Below are 10,417 nucleotides of genomic sequence, written 5' to 3'. Positions count from 1 at the left end.
CTTGATTTCGACACTACAAAAGTATTGTGAGGGGGAGGAGGGGGTGACAATGCTGCTGGGATGTGTAGCATACAGGACACTCTGCACCAGAGCTGTAACTAGACATTTCAGTGCTGTTTGAGAGAAAGTAAATTGGTGCTCCCCCACGCCATACTTTAAATCAAGGACAGTGCGCGCCGAAGGCGCGCACCAAAAATTTAGGGATGTGGCTTCATGGGGAAAGAGCATGGCTACATAACAGTACCAATTCACATTACACCACACAGGTAGAGCACATTACACACTTTGCACCGGGTACAGCACGTTACACACTTTGCACCGGGTACAGCACGTTACACACTTTGCACCGGGTACAGCACGTTACACACTTTGCACCGGGTACAGCACGTTACACACTTTGCACCGGGTACAGCACGTTACACACATTGCACCGGGTACAGCACGTTACACACATTGCGCCGGGTACAGCACGTTATACACATTGCGCCGGGTACAGCACGTTATACACATTGCACCAGGCAAAGCACGTTATACACATTGCACCAGGTAGAACACGTTTTACACATTGCGCCGGGTACAGCACGTTATACACATTGTACCAGGTAGAACACGTTATACACATTGCGCCGGGTGCAGCACGTTATACACATTGCGCCGGGTGCAGCACGTTATATACATTGCGCCAGGTACACGTTATATACATTGCACCGGGTACAGCACGTTATATACATTGCGCCAGGTACACGTTATATACATTGCGCTGGGTACAGCATGTTATATACATTGCGCCGGGTACACATTATATACATTGCACCAGGTACAGCACGTTATATACATTGCGCCGGGTACAGCACGTTATATACATTGCGCCGGGTACAGCACGTTATATACATTGCGCCGGGTACACGTTATATACATTGCGCTGGGTACACGTTATATACATTGCGCTGGGTACAGCACGTTATACACATTGCGCCAGGTAGAACACTTACAAGTTGCAGCCACCACCACAGACCCCCAGTCACCCCTACAGCAAGACCAACCACCACCAGCTTCACTCACTGGCCCCGCACTCTCACCCTGTGTCCGGAGCTGAGGAGAGGAGTACAGTCAGTCAGCTGCTGCGCTGTAAAAAGCTACAGTTTGCTCTGCAGCAGCTTTCCTAAAACTCCATGGCTACCCCCCTGCCGCGATCCCTGATTCTAAAGCCCCTAGTGCCTCACTGCGGCTGCATCTGAAGAAATAAACTATTGGTGCAGCAGCAGCATGGATCGGACTTGCGGGGGGTAGGTACTCAGAGCACGCAACCCCATTTCCCCTACGTGCACCAGTGCCCCCCAGCCACCTGCTGCTGCATCTTTCCCGGTCTTGATCCCTGCGAACCGCTTCTTCCGCTGACCGATGTGGCAGAGCTTCATGCCCGGCCGGAGATGACAGCCCCCAGCCACACACAGCGGGCTGGATGTTCCGGCCGGGTCCCGTACAGAGCAGAGAGGGGAAGGCGGGAGATCACGCTCTCCATGGTTTCCTCCCCTTCCTCTGCCATTGGAAAGTTAAAGTGACGGACAGCTTGGACAGCGCTGCTGATTGGTCAGAGCGCGTCCTGTGGGACCCTGCGTTTTTGCTTTTTTGAGTCACCGCTGTCAATTATCGGGTAAAATACGCGCTATAGCGCGTATTTGCGAACACTGTGACAAGCATTGCAGAAGAAGTCCGCACTTGGGACGGGCGCCCAGCATCCACTACGGACTACGAGAAATAGATTTACCGGTAAGTAAAATCTTATTTTCTCTAACGTCCTAGTGGATGCTGGGGACTCCGTAAGGACCATGGGGATTATACCAAAGCTCCCAAACGGGCGGGAGAGTGCGGATGACTCTGCAGCACCGATTGAGCAAACACAAGGTCCTCCTCAGCCAGGGTATCAAACTTGTAGAACTTTGCAAAGGTGTTTGAACCCGACCAAGTAGCCGCTCGGCAAAGCTGTAATGCCGAGACCCCTCGGGCAGCCGCCCAAGAAGAGCCCACCTTCCTTGTGGAATGGGCCTTAACTGATTTAGGCAGCAGCAACCCAGCCGCAGAATGAGCCTGCTGAATCGTGTTACAGATCCAGCGAGCAATAGTTTGCTTTGAAGCAGGTGCCCCAAGCTTGTTGGAAGCATACAGGATAAACAAAGATTCTGTTTTCCTGACCTTAGCCGTTCTGGCTACATAAACCTTCAAAGCCCCGACTACATCCAGTAACTCGGAATCCTCCAAGTCAGTAGTAGCCACAGGCACCACAATAGGTTGGTTTATATGAAAGGATTAAACCACTTTCGGCAGAAATTGTGGGCGGGTCCGCAATTCTGTTCTATCCGCATGGAAAACCAGATAAGGGCTTTTATGTGACACAGCCGCCAATTCTGACACACGCCTAGCCGAAGCCAAGGCTAATAGCATGACCACCTTCCACGTGAGATATTTTACTTCCAGCGTTTTGAGTGGTTCAAACCAGTGTGATTTCAGGAAACTCAACACCACGTTAAGCTCCCAAGGTGCCACTGGAGGCACAAAAGGGGGCTGAATATGCAGCACTCCCTTTACAAACGTCTGAACTTCAGGCAGAGAAGCCAGTTCTTTTTGAAAGAAAATGGATAAGGCCGAAATCTGAACTTTAATGGAACCCAATTTAAGGCCCAAAGTCACTCCCGACTGTAGGATTCCTGGCCATGGTGTGAGGCCATTCCTGGCCTCACACCAAGCCACATATTTTCTCCATATACGGTGATAATGTTGAGCCGTCACATCCTTCCTAGCCTCTATTAGCGTAGGAATGACCTCATCCGGAATGCCTTTTTCTGCTAGGATCCGGCGTTCAACCGCCATCCTGTCAAACGCAGCCGCGGCAAGTCTTGGAACAGACAGGGCCCCTGTTGCACAAGTCCTGTCCTAGAGGCAGAGGCCACGGGTCCTCTGTGAGCATTTCTTGCAGATCTGGATACCAAGTCCTTCTTGGCCAATCTGGAACAATGAGTATTGTTCTCACTCCTCTTTTCCTTATGATTCTCAGCACCTTGGGTATGAGAGGAAGAGGAGGAAATACATAGACCGACGGGAACACCCACGGTGTCACCAGTGTGTCCACAGCTATCGCCTGAGGGTCTCTTGACCTGGCGCAATATCTCTGCAGCTTTTTGTTGAGGCGGGATGCCATCATGTCCACCTGTGGCAGTTCCCACCGACTTGCAATCTGCGTGAAGACTTCTTTCATGTACAATTTTTGCCGGGGGCTCATACATATATACAGTGCCCAACTGTATATATGCAAACTTTTGGCAAAGAGGTCTCTAATTGCTGCCCAGGGCGCCCCCCCCCTGCGCCCTGCACCCTTACAGTGACCGGAGTATGTGGGTGTAGAGTGGGAGCAATGGCGCACAGCTGCAGTGCTGTGCGCTACCTCAGTGAAGACTGGAGTCTTCTGCCGCCGATTTCGAAGTCTTCTTGCTTCTTTCACCCGGCTTCTGTCTTCCGGCTCTGCGAGGGGGACGGCGGCGCGGCTCCGGGATCGGACCACAAAGGGTGAGATCCTGTGTACGATCCCTCTGGAGCTAATGGTGTCCAATAGCCTAAGAAGCAGGACCTATCTGCAGAGAGTAGGGCTGCTTCTCTCCCCTCAGTCCCACGATGCAGGGAGTCTGTTGCCAGCAGAGCTCCCTGAAAATAAAAAAACCTAACAAGATACTTTCTTATAGCAAGCTCAGGAGAGCTCACTAAACAGCACCCAGCTCGTCCGGGCACAGATTCAAACTGAGGTCTGGAGGAGGGACACAGATGGAGGAGCCAGAGCAGACCAGAATCTAAATTCTTTCTTAAAGTGCCCATGTCTCCTGCGGAGCCCGTCTATTCCCCATGGTCCTTACGGAGTCCCCAGCATCCACTAGGACGTTAGAGAAATTCACATTTGCATTTAAAATATTCCACATATCCATCCAGTCATGTGTCGGCGTTGCCGACGGAGACACCACACTCATGCGCTCCACCTCATCTCTAAGACAGCCTTCCGCTTCAGACATGCCGACACGCACGTACTGACACATCACACACTCAGGGAAAGCTCTAATCTGGAGACAATTCCCCCACAAGGCCCTTTAGAGAGACAGAGAGTATGCCAGCACACACCCAGCGCCAATAACCCTGGAAAAAATTACCCAGACACAGCGCTTCTTTATATATGTACTGCGCCAAATTATGTGGCCCCCCCCTTCTTTAAAACCCTCTGTCACCGGTGATCAGCAGGGGAGAGTCCGGGGATCCAGCTTCTCAGCGTGTGCTGTGGAGAAAATGGCGCTGGTGAGTGTTGAGGGAGAAGCCCCGCACCCTCAGTGGCGGGCTTCGGTCCCGCTCTTTTAAAACAACTAGCGGGGATTCACTGTAAATACCACAAAAAGTGTATATGTATGTATAGCCAGTCTTAGAGGTATACATTGCTGCCCTGGGCACCCCCCCTTCCCCCCGCGCCCTGCACCCAACAGTGTGCGCTGTGTGTGTTCTGTGAGGGAGCAATGGCGCGCAGCGTTACCGCCGCGCGTTACCTCAGTGAAGCTCTGAAGTCTTCTGCCGCCTTTGAAGTCTTTTGTCTTCCTATACTCACCCGGCTTCTATCTTCCGGTTCTGCAAGGAGGACGGCGGCGCGGCTCCGGGACGAACCGCTAGGAGAGACCTGCGTTCTGACTCCCTCTGGAGCTAATGGTGTCCAGTAGCCTAAGAAGCAGAGCCTATCACTTAAGTAGGTCTGCTTCTCTCTCCTCAGTTCCACGGTGCAGGGAGCCTGTTGCCAGCAGGTCTCCCTGAAAATAAAAAACCTAACAAAATACTTTCAGGAAGCTCAGGAGAGCTCCCTGTAGTGCACCCAGTCTTCTCTGGGCACAGTATTAAACTGAGGTCTGGAGGAGGGGCATAGAGGGAGGAGCCAGTGCACACCCATACCTAAAGTTCTTTTTTAGTGCCCATGTCTCCTGCGGAGCCCGTCTATTCCCCATGGTCCTTACAGAGTCCCCAGCATCCTCTAGGACGTAAGAGAAATAGAAAAAATTATAAAGAAACACTGGAATGTCTTAAAGAAGGATCCAGTCATTGGAACTGTACTCCCTGAAAGACCCACCCACATCTATAGGAAGGCACCAAATTTAAAAACAAAATTGGTGTCAAGTACTTTTCAAATCTAAACCCAAGGCTATGGTAATTAAATCACAGGGTTTTTATAGATGTGGAGGGTGTCAGGCCTGTAGAAACATCAACCATAAGGGCACTAGTAAAATTGAAAAGGTGATAATCAATGAAACTGAAGTCAATGTTAAAGACTTTATTACATGCAAATCCAAGAACGTTATTTACACTATGTTCATGTAATAAGTTCTATATTGGCAGAACCACTAGACCACTGTATGGATGAGCACCTGAGGAATATAAAAAAGGGATTAGAAACACATGCGTTGTCCCTTCACTTTAAAGAAGACCACGGGTGCTCACCAGAACATATTGAAGGCTTTTTTTTAATAAGACAGATTAAGGGCAATATAAGAGAGGGCAACATTTCTAGAATGTTGGCCAAGAAAGATATGAGTTGCATTTATTTGTATAAAACACTTCAGTCTCGGGGCCTTAATAAGGACTTTGAATTAAAGTGGTTTCTCCACTGACATGGACCTGGTCATTCTTGAAAATATTTCAGGGTCATTTACTTACAGAAGTGATGTTATGTCGGTTGATAACACTTATTTCTAGTTTATTTTAGACATGAACCCAAGACCTTTTAAACAAGATCTCAATCAAAAGATCCTCATGAAAATTAACATATGTGGAAATCATTTTTTATTTTATCCCAGCCAAGTTGGCACTGAGGTTTTTTTGTGCTTCCCGCTGATGGTGATTGTGACTTGCCTCAGATGCCTGTTCGCAGGTGACGTGGCTGGAGCTGTCTTCCCTGACGGAATTTAACTGCATATTTATATTTATGTTAGACTATATGAAAAAGTTATGTCAAAATATTAAATAATAGAAATGTATAAATGATTTGTATGTTTTCCATCTGTGTGTCATGCAGCACTGATAATAAGGAACAGAATAACATGTTGAAATAACCCTTCCACATATGTGGAACGCAATGCGGAAATGGTCTGACACGCAGGTGTCATTTTGGACTTGATGGTAGCTGGGGATATCTAGATCTGTGACGCCGCGGTGGAACGCATGCGGCGCCGCTGATGACCCACACACGTCACTTCCACGGAGACGGAAGAAGACGATTACTTGGACCGCAGTGATGCGGCGGTGAAACGCAAGGGACACCGCAGCATCACTTCTTTGCCACTTAGATTGTAGAGGCAATGGGGGTCCCCTTTTTTGTGGTTTCAAAGCTAGGTGAGGCATGACACACGGCTAGATCCCTTTCATACTCCTGTAATAAATAAAATTTTTGAAATATTGTATAATATGAGTGTGCTTCCGGGGATAAACTTCCGGGTCATATTATTTGGACTCTCTAATAATGCTATATGTAAAAAGAAATGGCGATATATGAATAATGCTGTTATTTAAATATTTATTTTGTGTTTTTGGAATTTATGTATAATTCTTTTGAACATAGTGTGTTATTTATTTATTTTTTAATTTTTTTCAATCATGATGTCATTTCCGGGTAGTACCAGATTGGTCACCTCCCAGTTAAATAGTAAGGGTTCTCACAGTGCCCACGTCTTGACAAAGGCTCCAAATAGAGCCGGAACGCGTTGACAGAACTGGGCACTGTGACTTTTTTATCGTGTTTTCCTCATCAGCGACTGAAGGTAACCTTTCCACCACTTACCTGTCTGGGAGTCCGGATCTCCCATTCGATGGTAGTTGTTTGGAATTTTTTCCTTTTTTGTTTCTGATCCTGTATTTTTATCGTTATAGTTTTTATTTTTTGTACATGTATGTGATTCATCCCAACTATGGGGTTTATGTAATCATACCTTTTTAATACATAAAGATTTTAAAACTGGTCTGGATTTTCCATTTGAAAGTTTTTTTGGGACTTTTGGTATCCATTTAATTTTTTGTGCCTCCAATGCTGCATGGTCTGTGACGGATATAGAAACCCAGATAGGATTTACGTCACTATTGGAATTGTGAGTGTGGTACGCATCTAAAGTGTGGGGACACTTATATAGATAAAAAGAAACCTTTCAGTGTCTATACCTTCCCTGCTTATAAGTGAGTAGGGTACGCATCCCCTTCCATTTTTTTCTGTGGTGGTGGTCACATAAGGTCCTAAGGAAACAAAAGATACCTTTATACACCTATTCGGTGAAGCTCCATTGTGAGTTGGGGTACGCTCTTCCACTATCTACTGTTTCCCTATTTGGGTTCAGTGGGCTGCACAAAAGTCATCTGATTATAAGACATTTCTACACATTGTTTTGCGTTATCTCTTTCCATATCCACTGAAAATTGGGAGTGCATTGGCCCAAGAAAAAACGTGAATGGGAGACGAGAATAACGAACGAAGACACACATTATACACCATATAAGGAATGTATATTTGGATTATCTTTCTTTGAGCGCTTATACGCGTCTTTTTCTATAGTTTTTTACATTGTTGAATATAGAAAACACAGCACTTATGCTAAACCACCAAAAAATCCGTTAATTATTAACAATTTAAAAGCACATCAAATTCCTGCTGCTCCCACCGGTGGTACTGTTCCAAAAATTAAATAGAGAATATAAGTGGATTTAATCAAGGGAGCGCTGAAACCAAAGTCACTTTATATAATAAATTTATTACAGTCCACATATAAAACAACAGTTAAAACAAATTAAAGGATAATATCCGGATATTTAAAACAATATTGTGCACTCAATGATCCATCCCATGCCCTGAGCTCAGGTTTAATAAATGTCCGTTTGTTTATAATGATCTGTTCCAAACCCGCTTGATATTTTTAGTTGTATCCGACTGTAGCCACGTTGTAATGGTGATACAATAAAAACAGTCTCCTTGCATTCAAGCAAATAGTTACAGTCACTATAAAGGCTTTTTGGTATGTAGCGGAAGGGGAAGAGCGCTGTGTGGTAAATGTCTTACACAGCGGTATGCTACGACCCCTTGATCATCCCAGCCGCAGCCCGTCTTAGACAGATAGATACTCACAGCCACCTCGGCTTCCCACGGGGTGCGGACCGCCTTTCGCTCGGTCACGGTTTAGCTTTGTCCCCAGTTGTATGTCTCGTAGGCACTCTGTGCGGCAACGGGATGAGCATAAACGTCTCAGGGCACAAGGATCAAAGTAGTATAGCCCTTCTTACGCGTTTCTCCGCCTACAGGGCCGGCGGTTTCGTCAGAGAAGTATATCAGCAGTCTGGCTAATCCCTTTTTTAAAGTGGGATGAGCCAATCGTTGCACTGATTAATTAAATTGCATTCAGCTGTTGCAAATATATACACGGAACTTTCTTAATATAATGATTAATTTACAAACAATATATATATTATTAACAGTTTCTTTGGTGGTATATTGGTTAAACATTATCCTAAGAATATATATTCTTTCCGTTTGAACAACAAAATGAAATTACAAAATTAAATTGAGTTCATTTAGTTTAATAAGACTGACCAGGAGAAAATCAAGGTATCTATAAAAAGCTATGTCTCAAGAAAAGCTCTTATAACTCAGGGGATTTTTCACAAGTACACAGCACCTGCAGTTGCGGGTTCAACTCCATCCAGCAACCAATTTTATATTAATATATACACCTCAATAAAATTTGTACTTTTACTACACCCTCATAATACACAAATATATGCATCCAAATATATATGTACTCAGTACCATAACCATTCTATAACTAAAAGGACAATTCAAGGTTTAATGGAAAAGAAGATAGGAGAGTACCTCATACTCCAAGGGGTTATATACAAGGTCTTATATAGTTACTTCTTACTCAATATATTAATGTCTACGTGTAGGGCCCAAGGAAATTTACTTGCTGATCCTTCCATTATTCATAATTCCAGCATAAGTTTATAACCATTCTATAACAAAAAAGGACAAAATTTAATAAAAGATTTATTGGAAGAGAAGAAAAAAAAGAAAGACAAGAAGAGAAGAAAAGAAGAAGAGAAGGAGAGTACCCCACATCCCAAGTGGTTATACACAAGATCTTATATAGTTTTATAATTTAAAACTAACAACCTCCAATATTGTTCAATTCGATATTCTCATTTAGGCCATCCGGAATGAGAGTCCCCAATGAGAAAATCCAAAACGCCTCCCTTGTGCACAAGCGATTGAATCTATCGCCTCCTCTCGGGGTAGGTGCTATAAATTCAATCCCCTGTACCTTTAATACATTGACATCCCCAGCATGACAATATGTTACATGTTTTGAGAGGCTGTGTTTACAATTCTTCTTAATTACATTCCTCCTATGTTCGAGGAACCTTGTGTTCAAACTCCTAGTAGTCCTGCCCACATATTGTTTCCCACAGATACAGCTAACCAGATATATGACAAATATTTGCTGACAATTTATTATCGTCTCTATATCAAATTTTTGTCCCAAAGTAGAGGACTCAAAGGTGGTACTTTTATTAATTATATGTGGGCAGATGAGACAGTTCTTTCTGCCACATTTATAACAGCCTCTCAATGTTGTAAGCAAATTATTGGATATAGATGTGTCTTTCCTCTGTCCTTGGAAAAAACTTGGCGAGATATAATTCTTAATATTCTTTGCTTTACGAAAAAACACTTTTATTGACTCACCCAAACATGGATTAAGGGTAGCGTCTAGTTTAAGAATTTCAAAGTTTTTTCTCAACACACTTTTAATTTCCTTAGAACAGGTATTGTATTTAGTTACAAAAGGAAGTATCTTACTTTCATCATTCTCAAATGAATCAGTGGGCCTAGCCCTAGCACCATTGGTATTAGACAAAAGAGAACCCCTGTCTCTAAGTACTGCTCTCTCCACTTACCTTTCTAGCAATCCCACTGGATATCCTTGATCCAAAAACGCATTAGTTAATATGGCAGCATGTTCATTAATTCCGCTACATACCAAAAAGCCTTTATAGTGACTGTAACTATTTGCTTGAATGCAAGGAGACTGTTTTTATTTTATCACCATTACAACGTGGCTACAGTCGGATACAACTAAAAATATCAAGCGGGTTTGGAACGGATCATTATAAACAAACGGACATTTATTAAACCTGAGCTCAGGGCATGGGATGGATCATTGAGTGCACAATATTGTTTTAAATATCCGGATATTATCCTTTAATTTGTTTTAACTTTTACATTGTTGGTTTGTGGATGTGGTGACATCCTTTGGAAAAAGTACACTTGTTAAAGCAGCTATATTGCGCACATCTCTGAAATTCCATATTT

The sequence above is a fragment of the Pseudophryne corroboree genome, chromosome 7, assembly GCF_028390025.1.
Source record: "Pseudophryne corroboree isolate aPseCor3 chromosome 7, aPseCor3.hap2, whole genome shotgun sequence".
NCBI lineage: Eukaryota > Metazoa > Chordata > Amphibia > Anura > Myobatrachidae > Pseudophryne > Pseudophryne corroboree.
Note: the sequence above shows the minus strand (reverse complement) of the source record.